This window comes from Leuciscus leuciscus (assembly GCF_965113295.1).
Source record: "Leuciscus leuciscus genome assembly, contig: SUPER_11_unloc_3, whole genome shotgun sequence".
Taxonomy (NCBI): domain Eukaryota; kingdom Metazoa; phylum Chordata; class Actinopteri; order Cypriniformes; family Leuciscidae; genus Leuciscus; species Leuciscus leuciscus.
Window position 1 is genome coordinate 172,772 of NW_028118544.1, and position 26,390 is coordinate 199,161.

The 26,390-nt window shown below is 36.3% G+C and overlaps 2 protein-coding genes and 1 long non-coding RNA gene across 3 annotated transcripts in view; 2 read left to right on the forward strand and 1 right to left on the reverse strand.

The window, feature by feature from the left end:
- The window catches only part of LOC309510160 (uncharacterized protein), a 169,527-nt gene that overhangs the window by 129,704 nt on the left and 13,433 nt on the right, over nt 1-26,390 (forward strand). The gene's annotated exons all lie outside the window — the stretch shown is intronic.
- Nucleotides 1-26,390, forward strand: part of LOC309510152 (NACHT, LRR and PYD domains-containing protein 12-like) — a gene marked incomplete at its 3' end in the record, with an annotated part of 757,492 nt that overhangs the window by 129,583 nt on the left and 601,519 nt on the right. The gene's annotated exons all lie outside the window — the stretch shown is intronic.
- LOC309510165 lies at nt 13,742-16,369 on the reverse strand. Its single transcript, XR_014210230.1, has 4 exons — nt 16,004-16,369; nt 15,388-15,524; nt 15,105-15,198; nt 13,742-14,485 (listed from the first exon to the last, which is right to left on the reverse strand). It is a non-coding gene; the product is annotated as an uncharacterized lncRNA (long non-coding RNA).

Here is a 26,390-nt window from a genome sequence, read left to right on the forward strand (position 1 = left end):
AAATTATCCTGAAAAAAGTATCTCAGGTTATAAAAAAAAATATTAAGCAGCACAACTGTTTCCAACATTGATCATAAATCAGCATATTAGAATGATTTCTGAAGGATCATAAGACACCAAAGACTGGAGTACTTGCTGATGAAAATTCAGCTTTGCATCACAAAAATAAATTACATTTTAAAGTATATTAAAAAAGAGAACCATTATTTTAAATTGTAATAATATTTCATAATATTATTTTTTTTTTTTTTTTTTTTTTTTTTTTTTTTAACTGCAGGCTTGATGAGCATAAGAGACTTCTTTCAAAAACATTAAAAATAGTAACATTTCCAAACTTTTGACTGGTACTGTGTATATATATATATATATATATATATATATATATATATTAGGGGTGGGCAAAAAAATCGATTCACATATGAATCGCGATTCAAACGTTACCGATTCAAAATCGATTCATAGAATTCCAAAAATCGATTCTTGTTTTTTTTTTTTTTTTTTTTTTTTTTTAAATATACATTTTTTGGTATTGTCCTGAAATGAATTTAGCTTGCCATTCCCATAGATGGCGCTGCATCGAATTCACACTTACGCCTGCACACTCTTGTCATAGCCAAAAGAAGAAGTGCAGCAGAAGCGAAGCGGAGCAGAAGGAAGGCTGGCTGGCTGGCTTTGTGGCGTGTCTGTTTTTATTTCGGCTCCCATGTTAACAGGTTAGAGCTTGCACACAGCCTGCGTGACACGCGCGTCTCAGGTGTGGCCCGAGTCGTGCGGAAAACGTGTGCATGCTAGAAATAGAACCGACGCCTATTTTTCTCGCGACACGCAAGCGTGTTGGAACCGTTTCCAGGCAAAATAGAATGTTTATATGTCATTTTGACACGAATATTCATATTAATAAATGACATTTTGATGTTTGAAAGTCTAGGTTTTGACATAAATGCAGATATAATGTAGGCTTATTGTATTTTTTTTTATCGATTTTCAAAAATTGCACCTGTCAATACAGAACGAAATATTCTGTAGCCTATTTTGCCGTCAATAGCCTTACTCCTTAAACTACATTTAGCAGTATTGTTTGTTTAATCTGACTACAGCACTTTAAAGCTAAATGTAAAAAAAAAAGAAAAAAAAAAGGATTTAAGTTTTAATTTAAACTTGAATTAAATGTATTCGAAAGCTGGCCAAAGCTTGGCACTTTGCACTGTTTAGTTGCAAAAGTTTTTATGAAGACAAAGTAATATCAAACTTCATTTAATTTGTTATTTATTTTCTTTTACATTGTATGTCTACTGCAATCACACAGGAAAAAGTCAACTACATTTACATACTGTGAATCGTTTTTTTTGAATCGAGAATCGTTTTTGAATCGAAAATCGATTTTGAATCGAATCTTGAGACTAAAAATCGGTATCGAATCGAATCGTGAAATTTTCTGAATCGTGCACCCCTAATATATATATATATATATATATAAATATGTACTCGATGCAGTGCCAAATGGGAGGAGCTAGAGCTCCAGCTCCTCCCCTCGCTGGAGCTCCAGCTTCACCCCGCTGGATTTAGTGGGCGGGGCCGCGCATGCGCAGGTTAAAGGTAGGGTAGGTCAGAATTGTCTAAAAAAACTTTTATTCAAATTTGTTTAAACTGTCTTTATATACCAATACATAATTAAAATGCAAGTACTCTGAAATAGAGAGTATAAAAAATTGAGTGACTCTAGTGTATTTAATCTTCAATAAACACAGCTCATTAATTCCATTCACTCCCACCTAAAAACGGGTCCGCGACTGCGCGCACGTGGGCAGAGCCAGTAATAGCGGCGGTAGTCATGGCGACGGAGAGTGACAGTCGCGCAAGCCAATCACTTGTTTCGTCCCGGTAGGAATTAATGAGCTGTGTTTTTTGAAGATTAAATACACTATAGTCACTCAATTTTTATACTCTCTTTTTCAAAGTACTTACATTTTAATTATGTATTGGTATATAAAGACAGTTTAAGCCAATTTGAAAAAAAGTTCTTTAGACAATTCTTACCTACCCAACCTTTAACTTTCTCGCTATCAAAGAGTTACGTCACGATCTGATTTTTTTTTCCTGGAATGGGATCAAATATGGACTTTTAATGAAAAATAAAAAAGTTGAATATTTGATAAATAATATTATACTGTTTGTTAAATTCTATATCCACAAATGTCGTTTCACAAAATCTCTTCCAAATGTGAATGCATTAAAAAATGACTTTTCTTTATTTTGTAAATCCTTAAAGAAAACTGATACAGTCCCTGCTATTAAATTCTTCTTAATTATATTAGAATATCAGTTTATATAAACCCCTATGTTAGGGAATTTGAATTGTTCTTAAGTTTGCTTATTTATTTTTTAGAATATTGCAATCAGTATTTACTCATCAAATGTTCTCTCCTGAATCGTATGGTAAATTAACTTATTTATAACTGTCTTAATTTATGTTTCAAGAACAATAGTTATTGCACATAGAGTAAGTCGAGACTTTCTTGTTTTACAGCAGAGAAGGAAGACCAGTCCTATATCAACGCAAGCTAATCGAGTAAGTCCTTTGTTTCGGGTGAGGAAGGAACATCTGGTGCCCAAAGAAGACAGAAAGGTGCGCGAGTCCATTGGTATGTCTTGTATTGAAACAATGCTGTAATATGTAGTACATAATTTGATCACAGTAAATTTGAAATCCGGAAATCAACACCAATAGAGTTAATTTCAACACTTTGAAAGTGTATATATGGGAACCACCCACAAAGTGTTAGTTCAACACTTTCAAAAGTGTTGCCTCTCGCAACACCGACACAGTGTAACAATATGAACACTAAGAGAGTAAAATTTTAACACCAATGCAGAGAACAACAACACTGTTACAGAGCTGGGTGCAGCTTTGTAGCAAACACTGGCAGAGTTAAAATTCTACACTGTTCTGGTGTTGACCTAACACTTTAAAAAAATGGAAATGACAATCTTCTCAACCTTATAGGAGTCAAATTTTACACCATCCTGGTGTTGATGGAACACCTATTTACAAATAAAAAACAACACTAAAGGAGTTACCAGTTTTTCTTATGAGGGTTTTGCATTACCTACTTTAAAGAACTGTAAAATAAACTAACAATTATTTAATCTGAAAAGAATAAATTCACTTTGAAATAAACACATCACTCTGTATTACTCTTTCAAAACTTTATTCCAGCACAGAGCACCAATACATCTAGCCAGTACTTTAAATTACATGAATACATTTTTTTTTTTTTTTTTTACAAATAACAGTCCAAAACGATGTAAAATAGACTGTCATTTCCATAGGACATTTGTAAATCAAACGGCTTGTGGTAAAACAATTCGTCAGGTTTTTTGAGCACAAGACTGTTCTCTTGTGCAAAAACACTGAAAGCATGAAGATGTTCAACAAACTCTGATTCCATACATGATGCCAAAAAAAAAAATTCCATCCATAATAAAAATGTTAACAATTTTTCCAAAGACAGGTGCATCATCAACCAAGTCTAAGCACACAACAAGACCAGTACGATACTCCGTACCATGACACTTAACCCACGGTGTGACCGTTAATTCACTTGAGAGTAGAGGCCGACCGATATGGGATTTTTAAGGCCGATACCGATACAAATATTTGGTGATTTAAAAATCCGATATGCCTATATATATATATATATATATATATATATATATATATATATATATATATATATATATATATATATATATATATATATATATATATATATATATATATATATATATATATATATATATATATATATATATATATATATATATATATATTTTTTTTTATCCAGAAACGCGTAACAAAACATGAACAGATTTCCCAAACATATGTTATTTGTAGTTATTTCACAATTTCATAATGTAGAGTCCTCAGCCTTACTAAAATAATATGATAATGCAGTTTAAAAATAAACTTGTTTGTTTTATTGTCACAACAGAACAGAAAATATTAAAGTTCTGATAAATATAATGTATATTAAAAATACAAACTTAAGATATGAAACTTAAAGTCCTTTGAACAAAAAAAATCAACTATTATTATTAATATTGACAGTAATAATTTTTAAAAATCAATGATGATGATATTATTATTATCATCATCATTTGTATTATTATTAAACAAGACAAAGGTCACTCCTTGTGTGTGTGTGTGTACCTTTAAATGCAATGTAAGTCGCTTTTGATAAAAGCGTCTGCCAAATGTCAATGTTATAAGCTACCTTATAATTACAATGTCAACTTGCTTATCCCTTTACCTGCACTCTTTTAATTCTATCCATCTATTCCATCAAGCTACAACAAACCATTTTCAATCATCATTTGCTGCCTGCCTTCTAAAATCTACTATTTAGTGATGCACTAAATACATTATGTGACTCGTTAATGCTGCGGCTAAACGAAGTCAGCAACGCACACTTGGATTTCACACACGTGCAGAGCCGTCGCATAGACTGTGCGAACTGTGCGACCGCTCAGGGCCTCGCGCCAATAGGGGGCCTCGCAATCCTGCTGTTTTTATTTTATTTTTTACTTTTTTAAACATCTCGCGGCACGAATGTAACAATTCTACAAATAAATAAAACATATCCAATTAACTGGCAGAGCATTCATTTCGTTCGTTTTTTTTTTTTTTTTGAAAAAATAAGAGAAGATCGAAATGTGTTATTTAAATCAAGTGACCAAAGTGCTCGCAGTGTTTTCTCGTGCGGCTTGCGCACACGCCGCACTGTCTTCATTTGGACGCGCGCTTCAATCCGTTGTGGATACTCTAACATAATGCACACAAATGTGTCCCTGCTTGATATACAACCACTGATTAACATATTCGGTTTTGATGAGAAAAAAAAAAACTAACGTTATACGAGAAAAATAAAACCATACGAGATCAGAATCGAACCTACAACCTCTGACACGCTAGGCAAAAGTTATACCACTGGACCATTTAGATACACATTGCTTAAATAGGCGGATTCGTTGTTGGACAGTTGATTTTTTTTCCCCTCTGAAATAAATAGCAAAAAGTCATAGCTGAGACTATGTCCATGATTATGTATTATTCTACTTGATGAAAACGTATTACAGCAAGATTATGCATGCAAAAGAATTAGAACAGCTACATCCGTGTGACTGTGTAATTACTGCGCAATTGAGCATACACATCAAAGAGCAGGGCCTCGCATTTCAAGTTCGCACAGGGCCTCGCACCCCACCAGCGACGGCACTGCACACGTGTAAAAGAAAAGCTAACTTTTATGCACAGGCTATGTTTGATACTTTTTCTCTGTCTAAATGTTCACTCCTCGCGTGCCTAACTTACATTTTACAATGCAGAGACTGGAACTACAGATATGCTAGTTATAAATACAGTAATCATTACTTTATTTAGGCAGAATAAGTTCGTTGTGATAGCCGCGTTCGGGCCAGAAGCTCCACAGCGCTTCACTAAAACACGCCCGTAACACGCCTCTCTGGAACAACGTCACACTAACCCATCATTTCACCGACAAATGGAAGTTTTATCAGAAAACGAATCAGAAATCACTGGAAACAGCGTTGAAAACAAACATGATAAAAGCGGCCGTTTGCTGGCATTTTTGTTGTTTACTTGAATATTTAAAACCCAAGCATCGATGTTTTACCACAGGTTTACAATAAAAAGTGATACATTGATCATAATGAATTCATTAATGTCAAAATTGCACATTAGTCACTCAGAAATAAATTACCGTTAACGTTAGGTCTATTTCACAAAAGAAAGAGGACACACTTACTACTTCAGTCGCGTCTGTTTCTGTTTATTTGGTCGGCTAGTTACAGGACATATTTGTATCACATTTAGAAAGAATGATAATTTCTACAAATATATGCCACCAAAAATACGACCTGAGGAGCTTTAGCACTCTCTCGACTCCCATACAGATATTTTCTGTCAGAGAAACGGAGGAAGCTCCCGAAAAAAAAGTTGCTTTATTTTATGATAGTCCGGTATAAAGAGACGAGACGTGGGCTACTGACAGATAAAATAAAAACATGACTGTGATAGCCTTTATGATTGGTCTGATTTCTTCAAGCGTTCACTGTTTTTTTACTAGTATGCGTATCTTCAAGCGTTTACTATGTTTACTATGGTAATGGTTAGCGCGCATAGTCTTTTGCATCACAAACACAAGGCATTCAAACATGGACGCGAGTTAAATTATTTTAAAAGTCTTTAATGCTGACAGAATCATCCGGCGCTGCCGTCTCCCGACTCAGGTGAACTCTGGACTCTGTTCGTGCACTCCTCTAGCCCGAGCGATCTTCCTTGTAGAGTGCCCTCTGGTGGACAAACTATGCAGCGCCAACACTCATAACATGGTTGAAGGGTGTTTCGTCCGCTTTTATTTTATTTTTTAAATATTCATTTATCGGCCATTATAAATGCCGATACCGATAGTTTGGAAAATGCCTAATATCGGCCGATATATCGGTCGGGCTCTACTTGAGAGATCAATGTGGAGCTGCTCAGAAATAAAATCACCGTTTTCAAGGTCGGACAACAATTCTTTTGAAACAGGGCCAGACTCAATACCTTTGATAGTACAGTGCTCCCAGTGATAGGCAATGGCTAGCTGGTGTTTTTTGGCAAGTGATTTGGTCAGGTTTTTGAAATTTTTCCGATTTTTCTTAAAAAACCTGTGTTTTGCTTCATACCTCATAGTCCATACATGAATTAAAGGGGTGGTTGGGGATTTTTGACATCGGACCTCATTTTTAAGTCAGCCTGGTTGTTGTTCATCAGTGGAGACATTTTTTTTTCAAAATTATCCAGTCCTTATATTTGGATAGTTAGCCGATGCTAGGCTAGCGCGAGTCAATGGTATATGTTAGCCAGCCATTAAAAACCATTTTACCCACTCCACAGTGCACCAAACGCAAATCAATTATAACACTAGACTATCGATGCAAATGTCCGTTGAGAGAATAATGTTAGAAATCAAACTTACCTTTCATCTCAATGATCCCAAAGGAACTAGTTTCTCAGCAGCTGCGGAATTTTACTTTGCTCCGGTTAGTAATGCGGCAAAAAGTAAACACAGAACAGAAGCGCACTACAGTCGTTACATCCAGCTAACGTTAGCTAGCATTCCTCAGCGATATCAAAGTCGCGGCAGGTAAATACACTTGCGTCGTGTGTACCGGCTCACTCGGTTGCCTAGGTAATCAATATCACTCCGCTGCTGCTGTAGACAAGGCTTATGATTACAGGGAACAAATTATAACTAATGCAATGTGATGAAAAGGTAAGTTTGATTTCTAACATTATTCTCTCAACGGACATATACATCGATAGTCTAGTGCAGGGGTACTCAATTAGAAACCTAAAAGGTCCACTTGCCAAATTTTCCTTACGTCCAGGGTCCGGAACAGTGATGGTTCAAAATCCAAAAACAGAACTCCAACAAAAAAGGTGGTAAATCCCCCAAAACGTTCAAACTATATACAAAAGGTGATGTGGTCTGGCCTTATTAGTGTGAAAAGTGACACCTTTTTTGTGCCACCAGTTCTTTAAACTTGGGCATAAAAGGTGTGAGGGCCAGGCGGAGGCACTGATGTAAGTGTTCATTACTGAGGGTGCTTCTGTATTTGTTTTTCACCATATTCATGGTTGAAAAGGCAGACTCACAACAGTATGTTGAGGGAAACATGGTGAGAATTTGAAGGGCCATCTTCTGCAAGGAAGGAACACCTGCTGCAGGGACCATCTTAGTCCAGAAGGTGGTAGGGTCACAGAGAGACTCCTGCAGTGCAAGGTTTTCCTGAAGCTCAATTAGCTCTGATTGAAGAGAAGCAGCACTAGCCCATGGGCAGATTTTCAGGGCTTCAGTTGAAAATTCTGCAATGTTTTTGACAAGGAATGGATTTTCCATGCATAGTAAGACTTGTTTTCCCACAGGGAAATCTCCAAAGCGAGTTTGGAAATTTTCAATCAGCTTGTCGAGGAATTCAGCATGATTGTGATGATGATGTTTTCCTGCTGTTTGAGTGAAGCAGGTCCTGCTGTAAGTCACACTTGAACAGCTCCAGTTTCTTCTGAAAGGCACAGACAGCTGATGTGAGGTTACACACTGTGTTATTTTTGCCCTGGAGCTTCATGTTCAGATCATTGAGATGGGAGGTGATGTCAGATAGAAATGCAACAATTTCCATTTTTTCTTCATTCTGCATGAATTCCACAAATTGTTTTGCTTTTGCACTCTTCTGATCCAACAGAAAGGTTTCCAAATCTTTCCGTAATGTCCAAAAGCGCTCCAGTACCTTGCCTTTACTAAGCCACCGGACATTGTTGTGGAGGAGCAAATCATCAAATTCCGCATTCACCTCTGTTAGGAATGAGCGCAACAAGCGATGCTGCCGAGCAGATGATGCCCTCAAAAAGTTCACAAGTCTCATTACTGTTGTCATGACCTCTGCATACTTTTCTCCAAGACTGGCACACAAAACCATCTGATGGATTATGCAATGATATGCAATGAGGTCAGGGTGATGAGCTCTCAAGCGTGCCACTAATCCCCTCTCTCTTCCAGTCATACATGGAGCTCCATCAGTAGCAATGGAAATAACATGCTTCAGATCTATCTCTCTGTCTCTCAACATCTGCATCAGTGCTTCATAAATATCATCCCCTCTTGTGTGTCCATGGAGGGCTGTGAGGCCTAACACATCTTCACAGAATTCTCCCTTCTCTTCATCAAAAAATCTGACAAACACCAGAAGCTGTGCGTTGTCTGTGTTGTCTGTGGATTCATCCAAAGCCACTGAAATGCATTTAGCCTTTTTTATTGCAGACTTCATTTGGTCAAGCAAATCATCAGCAAGGACTTCAGTTCGCTTTACAGCAGTGGAGTCAGACAAAGATATTTGGTTTATTTTTTGTATTATGTCATCTTTTTGAGTTCCCTCAAACAGGGCAATTGCTATTTCATTCATGCATTCCTTCACAATCTCTGAGTCAGAGAATGGTTTCTTATGCTTTCCTAAGACCCATGCCACTCTTAATGAGGCTTCAGTTGCACGCTCTTGTTGGGTGGCTGATCTAACTATTACATTGCATGTTGCTTGGTATGATGATTGCAGTTGTTTGATTTTTCTGGCCCTTACCTCAGATTTTTGGGGGTAATTGTGGTCAAAGTGTCCATGCTTTGAGTCATAATGACGTTTCACGTTACCACTCTTGACAACGGCAACCGTCTCGTTGCAAATTAAACACATTGGTTTTGTGCTCCCCACCGGCAGCACAAATGCATAACTGTCAGTCCACTCTGTCTTAAATTCACGATTTTCAGAATCGACTTTTCTCTTCTTGTCAGGTTTTGAGCACGCCATGATTTTCACTAGCAAGGAAACAGGTTAACAGGCTACCGTTAGCAGATGGATTCGCGCTGTTGTAAATGACACACACAACCTGCGTGACCCACAGACGTTGCGGCCAGCGTTGAGTGAGTGAGTTGTCATGGTGATTTCAGTTATTACAGCGCTGAGTCCTGATTGTGTCTTTGGATTGGACACAGAAGATAGATAAACCACATCTAACGTTAGTAGGAAAACAATATAGTCGTGAAATCACGCAATGAAAACTCGCTTGGATCATGACTAAATTATAATGTTGATTTTGGCTTCGGTCCAAATTATATTGCGTCTGGGTCCGGATCCGGACCGCGGTCCGCCTATTGAGTACCCCCGGTCTAGTGTTATAATTGATTTGCGTTTGGTGCACTGTGGAGTGGGTAAAACGGTTTTTAATGGCTGGCTAACATATACCATTGACTCGCGCTAGCCTAGCATCGGCTAACTATCCAAATATAAGGACTGGATAATTTTTTTTTTTAAATGTCTCCACTGATGAATAACAACCAGGCTGACTTAAAAATGAGGTCCGATGTCAAAAATCCCGAACCACCCCTTTAATGGGCCAATTTGCCTGATGCATTCAGGGTAGTGAATCATAAGGTGGTGCTTTGGAATCAGATTCCTAGAAGGGTACAACTCCTTGAACAATCGATGATGCTCCACTATCAGATGCTTCAAAAATATTGTCATTAGGGGTGGCACGGTACATGAAAAAACATCCGAACCGTTCGGTTCGCTTGTCTCGGTTCGGTGCGTGTGTGCGTCGCGCGGTTCGCACGGTTCGACGCATGCGCAATGTAGCCTTGTGCCCGTGCTACTGCTAATACAATGCTAAATCATAAATCAGACAAATGTAGAATAACATTACAATGTCCAGCAATCGATTTAAATAGTACACTGGGTTTACTTAGACATTTAATGAGATCAACTCCACTAGGCTATATGTTGTTTTTTTCACGTGAATAAATAGGCTACATAGATCGACTGTTCCACGTACCGGTATGTACTTTAATGGTCCAGTGGCAGAACTTGCCAAGCGTGTCAAAGGTTCTGAGTTCTAATCTGCACTCGTATATATTTTTCTTTTTCATCAAAACCGATTATGTTTATCAGCGGTTGTATATCAAGCAGGGACAGATTTGTATGAATTTTGTTTTGTGATTTCATCGGAACGAATAGAGTAGCCTAGAGTCTCCTCAACGGACTGAAGCGCGCGTCTGAGTGAAGAATGTGCGGCCGCTGCGGTGTGTGCGCGAGCCACGAGAACACTGTATCAGCGCCACTGATCGCAACGGCAACGAGCACTTTGATCACTTGATTAAAAAAAACACATTTCAGCGCTAGATTGCTTCTTATTTAACAAACGAACGAAACGAATACTTTGCTAGTTAACTGGAAATGTTTTATTTATTTGTATTGGTACATCCGTGCTGGGACATAATATCAACCCTGGCAAAAAGTGGTGACAAATAACTGTCCGACACAGCCCACGGGAAATGAGAAGCTGCGTTTTGCAAACACACCCCATTTATGAAATAAATAAATTAATAATTAGATAATTCAGCTATATATCATATGCTGAAGTACATTTTTGGAGTGTTAAAGATTAAAAGAAAAAACAACAACAAGAACCGTACAGAACCGAAAACCGTGACCCTAAAACCGTGATACGAACCGAACCGTGGGTTTTGTGAACCGTGCCACCCCTAATTGTCATTCCTTCAGAGATGCAAGGAGAAAATATAATGTTAACAATATGTAAGAGGAGCAACATCAAATGCCAGTGCTTATCCCCTTCTGGGACTACATCTCCAAATATGAGAGGGATGTTCCTAATGAGACACAATGTCTGACTTGCGTTGAGTCCAATGCTGTTTCCAGCTTGTTGAAGGTTAACCTTGGTTGGGCGATTATTTTTGTCCAAATAGCCATAGTTGAAGGCATACAATCTTTGAGGAATGGAATCGCAAGAAATTAGATTGCAACTCATGTATTCAAAAAGCAGTTTCACTTCATACTGTGCAACTCCCTCCAGGATATCATGCATAATATCCAGCACAAAGTTCTCTGATACATTAAAGTAAGTCAAGGTATTGAGTACAGAATTTCTTTTAATACCATAACAGGAGTTTTCATTAGGGTTGTCAGCTAGATACTTATAATGTTCCTCATTTAGGTTTCTGCTACGCAATATCACCCGCAGATCATCCTCACTAAATACTTCCTGTGCTAACACCTTGTCAGTGAGGCACAGTCTGCAGTAATGTTTCGCAGAAAAAGATTCAACGTAACCAAGAATACCATTTAGACCAAGGTTATCGCCGGTAAATTGCGCAATAGTACCAAAGATGGGTGTTGTGGCAGTTTAATTCACTAAACAATCATCTTTGGCATAAGAGACAGTCTGGAATCAAATGATCATTAAAAAGTAATTTATTGTCTTGCAAGAGGCCCAATTGCCACACAGAGGTAGACAGTACAGTCTGTGAAACAAGTGCGACCAGGAGGGAGGGGCAGGCCAGTCTTTATACTCTGTTATTGTTATCTTCCAAGGTTCTTTAAACTCCAGAGATGGATAAGACACCACCAGTGATCCTATTATACTGAACTTTAGTTTAGCTTAACTTACAGCCTGCAAGTCCCAAATTGGACAGCCCTTTGACCTTCGGGGTCAGGGCTTCAGCCTTCAAAGCTCTCCCCCTCTTTCTCCTGCTTCGCAGGCGTTTCACATCAATCATTATATCACATAGTCAGCAACACACATAGTAGTCAATCTAGTGTATGTTAATGAAAATCAAAGTAAGTAATGAAAATCAAAAATCTCCCATTACAATGGGCTCCTCAGAAAATGACACCTTCATTCCCTCCTGCTCAAGTATTTTCACATCATCAACCAATGGGCCAAGTATTTTGTCCATGCCATACTTTTTTCCATCCTCAGAATGGAACAAAGAAATTAGATGTATGTTCATTAAGGAAGAATTTATGTGTGCTGGCAGGTTACGAAGCACAAAATATAAACAGCCAAGTTTATGAATCCCATGTTGAGATCCTAATGGGTTTGCCGTTTCGAAATCATCGTAGTAAATTTGGATCTGAAGGGCATTGCTATGGATGGAGTACAAAGGATGGTTTTTGTAATACTGTCCATCACACAAATCTCGATACGTGTCACTTTGCCGTTTCTCTTGAATAAGATTACACACCTCATTATTCCTAAAAATGAATTCAAGAGTCTTCAGAAGAGGGATATATATGAAAGTGTCATTAACTGGAATCTGTTAATACATTCCAGAGATCTTATTCTTTCTTGTATCGTATCTGACACCTAAGTGTATTTCAGTAGGTTCAACAACCCCCCATTTCTCACTGAAATATTTTCTCCATTTTGTATCGGTATTAAAATCGGAGAATGGATTATGAAAACTATTAAAAACATCTTCAACTGAACTTCTACTTGTGCTGTCAACAGGCACAACATTTAAAATGTTTTCCCTTAAACTTGTATGGAAATCAGTGACAAAATCCTCCATGCTTTCAACAACTGACATAATAACACTGTTTGCAACACCGTTACCCTGCAATTTAGCTATTATGGATGCACACATTTCTTTGGAACAATCCCTTGAAACAGAAGAACATTCATGCAAACTTGCATCATTATCTGAACTTTGCTCTGTGTTAGACACAACAAGTGATGCTGCTTCACCGGGATTTGGAGCTTGTTGATTTTGTAGTGATACATTCTCACTGCTTGATGCTACACCACTAAAATGAAATCTAGTTAAATGTTTTTTAAAACCTGCATAACTTTTAAATTGCAAGCAACAACCATCCTGAGCACAAACCAGCTCAAATTTCTTGCCAGGATACAAACCATGTACAAGTTTAAGGTGCCGAATTAATTTTACTGTTGTAGCAAGCAGCGTTTTACAGATGTAGCATCTAAACATCATTCAATAACTTAGCTCTGAGCTCCTTTACCCTTGGGCTCTCACTTGTGGTGCCAACATCAATTCCGTAGATTGTAGTCTGGAGAAAAGTGTACATATTTTTGAGTGGAAGATCATAACTGATGCTGAAAACAAAATGGACCTTGAAGAGTTCATCAATTGCTGCAAGTGAAGAGGATTCTTGACAGGGGATGAGCTTTTTATCAACCACAATGAAGAACTGACTGATAGCTTCCTTGCTGCTCAAGATGTTCCTGTATACTCCGGCATGCCTGAATGAAGAAAACAAACAAACAAAAACACAAATTTGATTAATAGTAATGACAAACAATTGCAGGTTTATCAGTTAGCATCAATTTTAGTCTTTTTAGCTTGATTGAACATTGTACAGAACAAGAGACACTCCAGAAGAAAACAGTATATGCACCAACTAGCTGTTAAAGGTGATTTTTAAGCATGACATTTTTTATTTATTTTTTGTAAGCCATGAAATGACTTGAGACTCGACTCGGACTTCAGCTTAAAAACTTGTGAACATCTCTGGTTTAGATCATTTACATTTAGATAACTTACTATATTTACCCCCATTTACAGTTCATCTAATAGTGAATTATAAGATGGAGAAATTAACGGAGCAAATCTAAGTATAACGCTTATAGCCCTTGTATTTTGTCACCAATAACCTACTTTTTGAAATACCACCACGTGGTCAACAGCCTGAGAAATACTGATCTTGTGGGGGGTTTTTTCTTCCTGAAGCCTGGGGTGACAAGAGATGCAGAAGTAGAAGGAAGGATGATAGGTCACTGTCCCATTCTGAAAAACACAAAACATATGTTAAATGTCTACACTACAATAACTAAGTTAAGCAGATTTTAAACCATTGCAAGTTAGTTCTGTACAACTCTACCTGGGGAATCCTGTTCCTCCCTTTTCTCTTTGGCAGATGACAGTAATCTTTTCAGCAGTGGAGTGGAAGTCAAGGTTTCTGCTAGCCTGATAAACTTTGCTTTGAAGACAGTTGGCCACCTTTCAAAAAGTCTGGAAGCAGATTCTGACCCAAAGAGGAGCGTGAAGTCCTGAAGAATCTGAAGCAGTTTGCAGAAAACATGTAAAGAAATTACCATAAAATATTACATTTCTTAACAAGCTAAATGTGTTTTCAACAAAGCAGACTATTTGACAATTCTCTGAAACTAGCATTTCAATTTGGTCCAAAAAAAGGAAAGACAAAATCCATACCAATCCTTTAGTATCCAGGAATTGAGGAAAAACTGAGAGAATGGTGGTGGATTTCTCTGGATCATGGATAAGGTGCTGTCTGTATTCAAACGTGGTCCTCATCTTCTGCATGATGACCTCACGGTCACTTGTATGATTCATCAAGGAGATAGCCTCTAAACTTTGGTCATTATCTAGCTGATCTTCACGGTGACACAGCTGTCTGTCAAGCAAAGGGCCTCCCTTTTCCTCTGTTTTTGGATCATCCTTATTTGCAGAAGGTTTTGTCCCCCGTTGTACTGTTTTGAGGCGCCATGACAAGAAAGAACCCAGTGTTTTTTTGGCCATCATAAAAATGTTCCTAATGAAATGACACAAATTAAAACTCAAAATTGTAACCCTCCATCGAAAATGACAACTTCTTAGAAAGACATTTCTAAATGATCACAAAAATACTGAATGTTCTAATCTCACATAATGACTTACATATCCAGTCCTCCCTTGGGGATCTCTGAGTGAGGGAAACAAGGTGATAATTCCCAAACCATAGTTCTGTTTGGTAAGTCGATGTGGGACTCTCCTGAAAAATGGAAACACTCAATGATGAGAATTGTTTAAAAATATATAACTAAACTACTCTTATTTTCAGAACAATCAACAGCTTATTACTTAAAATTTGTAGCACCCAACTAATATAGTTCACAATTTATATACTATCATAATCACTAACAAATTAAATAACCCAAGACTATTACATTTTGATAATTACCCTTCTGTCTCAATCATGTGTGCAACCAAGATGTTCACCATCAGTTTTCTCATGTCATCGCTAATTGTCCCTGTATCTTCATACTCCTTCAGCACATTTGCTCCACCTGGTCTTGTGTGTAGAATTTCTTTTATCAACTATAAAAAGAGGAACATTAACCAATTATGTAAGGGATGAAATACATCCAGCCAGTTGTTATAGCAGAATAAACTCCGACAGGCTGATCAGGACATGAAGCGGTGGGTTCTTGAAAATTTTAAATATGAAGGGGTTTTACTTTAGCTCACCTGCCCTCCATCTCTCAATTACCATGACAAAAAAAAAAAAAAAATATATATATATATTTGCACAGATTAACTGTTCACCAAAAGACTAGTAATGTGCGCTAATGAAGTAAATAGGGTCAATTGACCAATCAGAATCAAATGTTCCACAGAGCCATGTAATAAGAGAGTAAAAAATGCAGGAATATTTAAATGCCCTGAACGATGGTCCTGAACTGGAAAATTACTATTGTGTATAAAAAAAAAATATCTGAATTAAACTTTTAGCATGTAAAGCTCAAGGTTATGATAAGTAAATCCCCCAATGTCTGTGTAAGGCTACTGGGACTCACATCTCTGGCCTGTAAGCTTTGAGAAGCCTCATTATCATCCTTCCTGAATCGTTTTGGACTAAACCAGTCACTGTCCTCACTGCTTTTTGAAGTTAGAGACAGTGTATCTGTATCCAAGCTGACTGAAGATTGAGGTGTGGAAGGTCCTGTTAATGTTCAAACTAGGGTTAATAGACATATTTGGAATACATTTATCCACACATCATCAACACTAGCTACAACATTTAAAATACTGTACATATTAAACACTACCAGCATTCATTCAGATATTGGGATTTGATATCATTCAATAGCTCCTGTTATCACTCACCAATGTCATTCAATTAATTTATGACAAAAACCAACCCACTGGTGGTCATTAGATCAGGAAACGCATCTTTATCCACCTCTGTGCCAGTGTCATCTGTAACTGCAAGATCTTCCGGAATTGAGAACTTCTCTTTCACTGCACAACAAAAGTTTTATCAAATTTAGGCAATGCTTTATTCACAATTTGACACATAAGGATAGCTATATATATATTAGTTTTAGGTTGGTAAGATTTTTTATGTTTTTTTTTTTTTTTTTAAAGTCTCTTTTGCTAATCAAGGCTGCATTTATTTGATTAAAAAATTAAAAAAGAATAATAATAATATTGTGAAATATTATTACAATTTAAAACAGTTATTTTCTGTGTAATATACAGTAATAGTGTAATTTATTCCTGTGATCGCTGAATTTTCAGCATCATTACTCCAGTCTTCAGTGTCACATGATCCTTCAGAAAACATTCTAATATGATGATTTGATGCACACCAAACATTTCTGGTTATTATCAGTGTTGAAAACAGTTTTTTACATTTTTATTTCAGGATTTTTTTTAAAAGAAAGTTCAAAAGAACAGCATTTATCTGAAACGGAAAGCTTTTGTAACATTAAACACTACCGTTCAAAAGTTTGGGGTCAGTAATAATTTAAATTTTATTTTTTTGGGGAAAATAAATAACATAAATCAATAATTTTATTCATCAAGGGTGAGTTAAATTGATCAAACGTTACAGTAAAGACATTTATAATATTAGAAAATATTCTATTTTAAATAAATACTGTTCTTTTGAACTTTCTATTCATCAAATAATTCTGAGAAAAAAATTGTACACAACTGTTTTCAACATTGAAAATAATAGGTAATGAATGTTTGAGCATCAAATCATCATATTAGAATGATTTCTGAAGGATCAGACACTGAAGACTGGAGTAATGATGCTGAAAATTCAGCTTTGATCACAGGAATGAATTACACTTTACTATATATTACATAGAAAACAATAATTTTACATTGTCATATAATTTCACAATATTAATGTTTATTTATTTATTTTTTTATCAAATAAATGCAGCCTTGGTGAGCAGAAGAGACTTCTTTTAAAAACATAAAAAATCTTACCGATCTAAAACTTTTGACCGGTAATGAATATATACACATAATTATTAATAACGACTTCATTACTTACATTCTGCTATAAATATATCAAAGCAAGCCTCTGGGATTTTTATGAACTTCTTCTGATGTCTAAATTGTGCTTTGACTATCATAGTGATTTTACCTCTGAACTCCTGTGGGAGAGGAATAAACATCTTACTGGGTTGCTAACTTGCTATAAATAAAATTTGATTCAATATGAAACCATTTTTTTTTTTAAAGTGATAAAATAAATTACATTTCAAAATATCAAAACATCAAAGATGCCATTTTCATTTTCTCCATGTAAACGCAAATTTGTGAAACCGACGTCTTACGCATACACATTACGAGATCAATATATCGATTGACTACTGTCCACGTCTGACTTTGCTCCATTAAATATGAGTAAAATGTACAAATAAACAAAAATAAATCAGCTGCATGTGAACAAATCTATATTTATTTTTTATTTTTTTTTTCTGTCCGTCGACTCTTTTTTTTATTTTTTATTGCAGAACTTGCACATAATTACAAGCTCAGGGAAGTGAAGCAAGGTTGTATCTCTTACAATGAACAAACAATGAAACGAGGAGAAAAAAAAATACATATCCTGGATTTGCATGAAGCACATTATGTAATTATACATACAAAAAAAGAAAAGAAAAGCATAACAACAAGGTTAAGTCATATCTTTTAATAAATCATCATAATGCATCAAAAATGTTGCACTTTTTTTGTTATTTATAAGTCTAAGGGAAGAAATAAAATAATTAAGGTCAGCAAGAAAAAGAGGGAAGCTCAAAGGAGACTTAAGCCATTTTTGCTTGTGGATGAAGAATTTTGCATATAAGATAAGGAAATTAACAACATGTTCAAGGGACATCCGCTTTGGGTTTTCATAATAAAAGATAATCTCTTTAAGAATGAAGGTGTGGGTCACATTTGTAGGGCCAAAAACAAAAGCACTTAAATTAGCCCAAAATCGATTGGTTACATTACACTCACAAAATAAATGGGGGACAGTTTCCTCAACAAAACCACAAAAAGAGCAAGTCTCATCAATATCAGAATATTTAGAAATGGAAGAGTTAACAGGATAGATTTTATGAAGGATTTTATAATGAATTTCCTTAACTTTGTTGGATACACAAAATTTACTAGGCAAAAGCCAGGCCTTTCTCCAAATTACATTTGTTACAAGGGATCCCCAATAGAATTTCCCCCTTGGAGTAACTTTTCTCTTCATTTGAAAAATTGAGCGAATATGTCTGTTGTTGCATTTTCGATCTAAAAAATCTATCTCGCCCAAGCGTAAAGCCGGATAAACACTATTACCTTTACTGAAGTTAAGGTGATTTTTAATTAGCTGAATTAAGCCTGCTGGGATAGCTTTTATCAAGGTATTATATTCCTTTGGTGGAACTGGAAAGTTATGGTGATTCAAAAATTGCTTGTAAGTTAGAATATGACCAGAATCATCAAAGACAGATAGAATGCAATTAAAATTATTGTTAAACCATCTAGGGAAAAAGAGAGATTTATTTCTAACGGTTATATCCGCGTTATTCCAAAGGAGAACTTTGTGGGGGGAAAAGCAATGGACAAAACACAATTTCCACGAGAGAAGGCATTGCTGATGAAAGTTAGATAATGAGATGGGTAACTTGCTAGGTAAAAAGTTACACTTTAATAGGAAAGACAGGCCACCGAGTTTGTTGAAGATATTATTAGGAATGAAAAACCATAACGACACTGGATTCACAAGGCATCTTTTCAGCCAGTTTACTTTAAAGGTGTTTATAGTATCAGCAAAATCTAAAAAGTCAAGGCCACCTTCACCTCTGGAATTAGAGAGTACTTCTTTTTTCAATTTGTGAGGCCTATTTTTCCAAATAAAATCCAAAAATATTTAGTTAATTTCCCTTATAGCTTTATCATTGATAAACAAAGAAAGAGCAGGGTATACAAAGCGAGAGAGCCCTTCCACCTTAGATAAAAGGACTCTACCGTATAATGAAAGATCTCTCTGAAGCCAGATGTTAAAGACGTTTTTAGTTTTTGTCATTTTATCAGAAAAGTTTAAAAGATGTCTGGTAACTGGATTTTTAGTGATATGGATACCTAGATATTTTACACAGTTTTTAACAGGGATCCCCTCCAATGATGTCTCATCTATATCATGAATTGAGATAATTTCGAAATATTAAGTTTTAGACCCGAAGCACAAGAAAATTGTTCCACCAATTCCAGAGCATTAGGTAACTGTTTTTTATCCTCCAAGAATAGTGTGGTGTCGTCCGCTAACTGTGCAATTTTAAACTCTCGATCAAATATAGAGATTCCTGTCAAACTTTCATTTTGGTTAATCCTTAGACAAAGTAGTTCAGTGGCTAAAAGAAATAAAAACGGGGAGATTGGACAGCCCTGTCTGACTCCACGATGGATGTCAAACCTTTTGGATGTATCAAAGTTAACGATCACTGAGCTGTTAATATCTCTATAAAACATGGTTACAGTATCAATAAATGATTTACCGAATCCAAATAACTCTAGAGTGCGAAAAAGAAATTTGTGTTCTAAGGAATCAAAAGCTTTTTGAAAATCAAGAAAAAGTATGAGACCGTCTGAGTGAATTAAATTAGAGTAATCTAGCATATCTAATACTAACCTTATATTATTAGATATGTGACGGCCTTTCATGAAGCCCGACTGAGATTCTGAAATAATGTTATTTAGACCAGTACGTAATCTTTTAGCATAAACGGAGGCTAACATTTTATAATCTAATGTTAAAAGAGTAATAGGCCGCCAATTGTCAATTAATAAAGGGTCCTTGCTTGACTTGGGTATAAGGGATTTCATTTCATTTCATTTCATTTCATTTATTAAGATCCCCATTAGCACCTGAAATATCAGTTGCTATTCTTCCTGGGGTCTCCTCTTCATTACATCACACATTTACATAATTCATCATTTTGTACATTACACACTCACACACACTCACACACACACACACACACACACACACACACACACACACACACACTCACTCACTCACTCACTCACTCACTCACTCACTCACTCACTCACTCACTCACTCACTCACTCACTCACTCACTCACTCACTCACTCACTCACTCACTCACTCACTCACTCACTCACTCACTCACTCACTCACTCACTCACTCACTCACTCACTCACTCACTCACTCACTCACTCACTCACTCACTCACTCACTCACTCACTCACTCACTCACTCACTCACTCACTCACTCACTCACTCACTCACTCACTCACTCACTCACTCACTCACTCACTCACTCACTCACTCACTCACTCACTCACTCACAGCCATCCATCCACAAACTGGACATCATCTACAATAGCCCAATGCAATTAAATAAATAAACAAACAAAAAACAAAAAAAATGCTATACATTTGAACATATAATCCATAAATAGCTCTCCAATACAAACTATAAAACATCTTTCCATATTACCATACTCTTCCAACATCATGACTCTTGTGTGAACAGAAACAATTTTAATTTCTTTTTAAAACAATTTCTATTATTTTCCAACAACAAAAATCCTGGTAATCCATTCCATGCAACCATGGCCCGATAAAAAACTGCTTTCTGAAACTGATTAGTTCTTACTTGAGGCAAAACAAATTGCATTCCAGTGGTTTGTCTTGTGCAGTAATTATGTTGATCAGCAAAAAATGTCAATTTTCTGTAAATTATTTCAGGAATTTTTGTTTCAATGATATTATAAATAAATGATAAAAGAAAATATTTTAATCTATATTTTACAGTTAACCATGCCAAATTATTATGCATTGTGATTATATTAGTTGTATATGGACAACCCAAAACGATACGTGCCACTTTATTCTGTGCGACTTGCAATTTGTATAAATTATTTTCATTGGTATTTGACCAAACAACTGACGCGTAGTCTAAATGAGCTAATACTAAAGATTGGGCTAATCGTTTAGTCAGCCATTTGGGAATACATTTCTTACAGTATCTAATCATTCCCATACTACGACCCATTCTTTGCAATATTTTATTTATTTGGCTATTCCAAGACAGTGAGCTATCCACAATTACACCCAATAGATGAATTTCTTCTACTTGCTGAATCACATTTCCTCCTATATCTAAGTGCAATGTTAATGATGGCTTAAGAAAATATTTTGACCCAAGTATCATACATTTTGTTAATAAGTAATTTATTGTCAGTAATCCATTGTATAACCAAGTCTAACTCCATATTTAACATAATATTCAGTTGATCTATATCTCTTGCTGATTGACACAATGTTGTGTCATCTGCATACATTGCCATGGTTGCATGTTTAATTACAAGTGGAAAATCATTTGTGAAAACAGAAAATAAAAGGGGTCCTAAACAACTGCCTTGGGGCACCCCACAACTCATTTCTTCCACCTCAGAGTAGCTACCATTAAAGTAAACTGTGTACTCACGTTTTCTAAGATCGCTTTCAATCCATCTAACAGCAGTTGGTTCAAATCCATAACAAACTAACTTTTTTAATAAAATATTATGGTCTAGAACATCAAAGGCTGCGCTTAGATCTAAAAATACTGTGCCCACTAAATTCTTATTATCAATTTCCTGTAGCCAATAGTCAAGTTAACTGACTGAGTGCTGTTGTTGTGGAATGACCCATTTTATAAGCATGCTGATACATTGTGTTTAACCCATTTACTTCCAAATACTCTTGTATTTGATCATACACAACTTTTTCCATCACTTTGCTTACTGCCGGTAATAAACTTATTGGTCTGCTATTCTGACCTGAAAACTGTTCTTTATTATTTTTTATTAAAGGTAAAATTTTAGCTTTTTTCCATTGTGAGGGAAAAACACCTGCTGTTAAACTCAGATTAATAATATGAGAAATGGGCAAAGCAATGACATCTACCACCATCTTCAACAATTTAACATCTAAGTGATCTATTCCACAGGGTTTATCTTTGCTTGCTTGTAATATTTTCTTCACATTGTCCTCTGTTACAGTGTTACATTTAAATGTGCAATCTTTTGTTTTCATTATCCTATTTGATATTAGATCATATGAGATATTTTCATCTTGTCCCAAATCCATGGCTTGTCTAATTTTTGGTATTTTATGCTTAAAAAAATGGCTCAAATAATTAGCAATCTCTTTTGGTCTAGTAAGACAAATCCCATCAGCCTCTAATGATGTTGTATTACATTTTGTTTTCCTTCCCAGTAATTCATTAAGTGTTTTCCATACCTTTGCACTGTCCATTCCAGCATCTCTTAATTTATTTTGATAATATATTTGTTTTTTACGTTTGTTCATTTTAGTCACCTGATTTCTAACCTGATTTCTAAATTTACGATACTAATTCCACTGAACCACGTCATTCTGTTTAATAGCTTCTGCTTTAGCTTGATTCCTGTGCCTCATATATTCTTTGAGCTCTTGATCCAGCCATGGAGTTGAAACATTTCTTACAGTTTGTTTCCTTAAAGGAGCGTGTTTGTCTATTACTCTGGTTATCAAGTTATCAAAAATGGCCACAGCTCTAGTAGGATTCTGCTGCTGTGTAACCTCCAACCAGAGATGCTCACAAGTCTCTGAGCTAGAGTCCAAGTCAAGTCTCAAGTCTTTGAGCTAGAGTCCAAGTCAAGTCTCAAGTCTCTGAGCTAGAGTCCAAGTCAAGTCTCAAGTCTTTGAGCTAGAGTCCAAGTCAAGTCTCAAGTCTATTGTGGTTATAATAAGTGTTGCATCACGTACAGCGACCCATCCAGGCTACTTAGAACACTGCATAGCTATAAGGAATTCAAAGCATGTAATATGTTATTATGACTCCTTTATTTATTACAGTATCAGCTTTGATTTTGGTATATACTCAATGTAAACAGGCTATTGCAACATGACAAAAACACAAAGAATGCTTTACGTTTAAGTTAATATCTGTATTTTGCCTTGTAGCATGAACATACAGTACAGACCAAAAATTTTGTTTCTGAAGAAAAAGGACTCCCTTGTCTATCGCTGAATTATAATGAAAGGCCTTGGCTCCTATTGTGCTGGCTCTGTGGGGCTATAAGACCAAATATATAAAAATGTTATACCTTAGCCTACACTTACAGTACTAAAATTGACATACTCCTATTTAGTGCAAAACTGCAAAACATCACATTGTAGCTAAATGCAAAACACTATTGCAACGAACCAAATGATGTGAAATATACTATTATCAAAATATACTTTTATTGACCCCTTTCCGTGGATGAAAAACACTGAAAAACACTGATTGATCGATATCATGTATGAGGAATATACATTTCGGTAAGTTGTACTGTATCTTTCAACAGCGTCGTGTTTATTTACTATTAGCTAATAGAAAGGGTCGGTTCACGTGCCGTTAGGGATCTGTTTATATACTGTCTATGGATCTGTCACGTCACATTTACAAGCGCCAAAACGGTATTAATTGTTTGAATTTCGTAATAGAATTGACAGAATTTGAGAGCTGAGATTTTTTTTTATATCATAAGTACCTGCTCTGTCTAGTCTGTCGGTCTCCGTGTCCTCTTTGCTTCGCGATTCTTCTGTGCGTGAGAAAATGGATGTGTGTCGTGAGAGCGTGTGAAAAGTGTCAATCGCGTGAGTCTCACGGTGAATGCGTGACAGTTGGCAGTTCTGTTGAAGTTTTTAAACCCAAAGCTTATGATGAATGGCACAGCAGCCAGCGGCCGGTGCAGTCGAAATGTTTGTTGTCCTCTCATGTGTGGCCGCGCGCCGAACGTAGAAGGGTTATAGGTAACGGAGGGAGGGGAATAACAGCGAGCTCGTCAGACGTTTCCTAATAATAAACATTGTTCACGAGTCCCGCAGCTCGAGTCCGAGTCGAGTCTGAAGTCTTTCGAGGACGAGTCTCAAGTCGAGTCTGAAGTCACGCTGTGTGCGACTTAAGTCGCACTCGAGTCCGAGTCTCAAACTCGAGTCCCCATCTCTGCCTCCAACCAATCTACACTCCTCATTTCTTCTACGAAATCATTCTCTTTAAACTTTTTATATGTCCTTTTATGAATAAAATTTTGACCGGATTTAGATACTTTTGTAATTCTTTTCACAGCTATTAAATTATGGTCACTACAACCGACCGGAATAGAGACTGCCTCCGAACATAAATCTTTTACATTTGTAAAAATTAAATCAATAAGAGTTGCTGAATATGTGCCATCGGCTTTCAAATTTACTCGTGTATAATCCTTAACTATTTGAGACAGATTACAAGTATTAGCTAAAGAAAGTAATTTACCCTTTGATGTACAATTCATAGACTTCCAATCTATATTAAAATCTCATAAGAAATAGATTTCATCTCCCATTTCACATGCTTTATCCAACAATTCACATATTTGATCCAAATACATTACAGTAGCATTTGGTGGTTTATAACAGCATCCGATAAGAATAGGCTTTACATAAGGTAATTGTAGCTGTACCCATATTACTTCAATTCCTGGTATATTAAGATCTCCTCTAACTTTGACTGGAATATTATTTTTAACATAACCTACTCCTCCTCCATACAAATTTCTGTCCTGCCTATATAAATTATAGCCATCTATATTCAATACAGTACTATTAATAGTTGAGTCTAAATGTGTTTCTGAAATGGCTAATATGTCGAAATTATAATTCTGTAATATTTCTGAGATATCATTTATTTTATTCCTTAAACTACAGATATTCAAATGAGCTATTTCAAACATCCCTTTTTGTACCAAAAAATATTTTTCAACCATCTAACACATGTTTGTCCATCAATACTCATGCCTGTAGTATTACATTGAGCTCTCATTAATGCAAATATAACATCCAACCACTCACACATCACACACATACACACACACACACAAATATCTTCTGCATTGTAATGAAATAAACAAAATACATCAGTAGAGCAACGCTTGCTCATGACAAATTATTCATTTTCCTAAACTAAATCTTAGCAATGTGGTCTTAAATTCAAGAACAAAAACTTTTAAAATCAAGCTTAACCAAAATTTGAAATTCTTTTTCTATTTACCTTGCCCACATCATAATTAGCTTAACAGAAAAATCACTCTTAAATTCAGTGTTTAACTTATAGTCCATTTTATCTGTTATCATATGACCTTATAGTTTATCCGATCTAATCCCTAACATTCAATCCAGTATCGATTATGGTCTTTACATACACTTCTGCTGCACTGCGTTCAGTGAACTTCTTAGTCTCTCCTTTAAATGTTATTATCAGCGTCGCTGGATGAATTATGCCATGTCTCACCCCTGCGTCCTTCAATTTACTCCTTATTTCATGAAATCCTGCACGTTTTTTTGCCATTTCTGTAGTGAGATCTGGAAAAATCCTTAACTTCATCCCTCGTACTTGTAGCACTCCCTCTTTCTTGGCGATTTTTATGATCTCTTCTCTCGTTGTGAGTTTGTGAAGACGTACAATCATCACTCGAGCTGCACCTTTCCCAACCGGTCCAACCCTGCGGGCCATCTCCACCTGTGGCTCCCCCCGTAGTTTATCTTGAAATAAATCCTCAAACAAAGCAGACATGTAGCTGGTCGGATTCCCTTTTTCGATCTCATTCGTCAGGCCAAATACACGCACATTGTATTTGCGACTGTACATTTCCAAGTCGCTCGGCTTTACCTTTCAACTCCTCGTTGGCCTTAATAAGTCCATCACACAGTCTCCAGCTTTGTCACACGTGAATCAAAGTTCGACATTGTCACATCAACTTCACCAAGCCTTTGTGTGCAGAAAGATATGTCTTTCGCGAGGTTATTTAGTTTATCCACCACCACGTTCAACTCCTCTCGCATTATATTACGTATGAGGGCTGGAAGCTCCAGCACGTTACACTCCTCA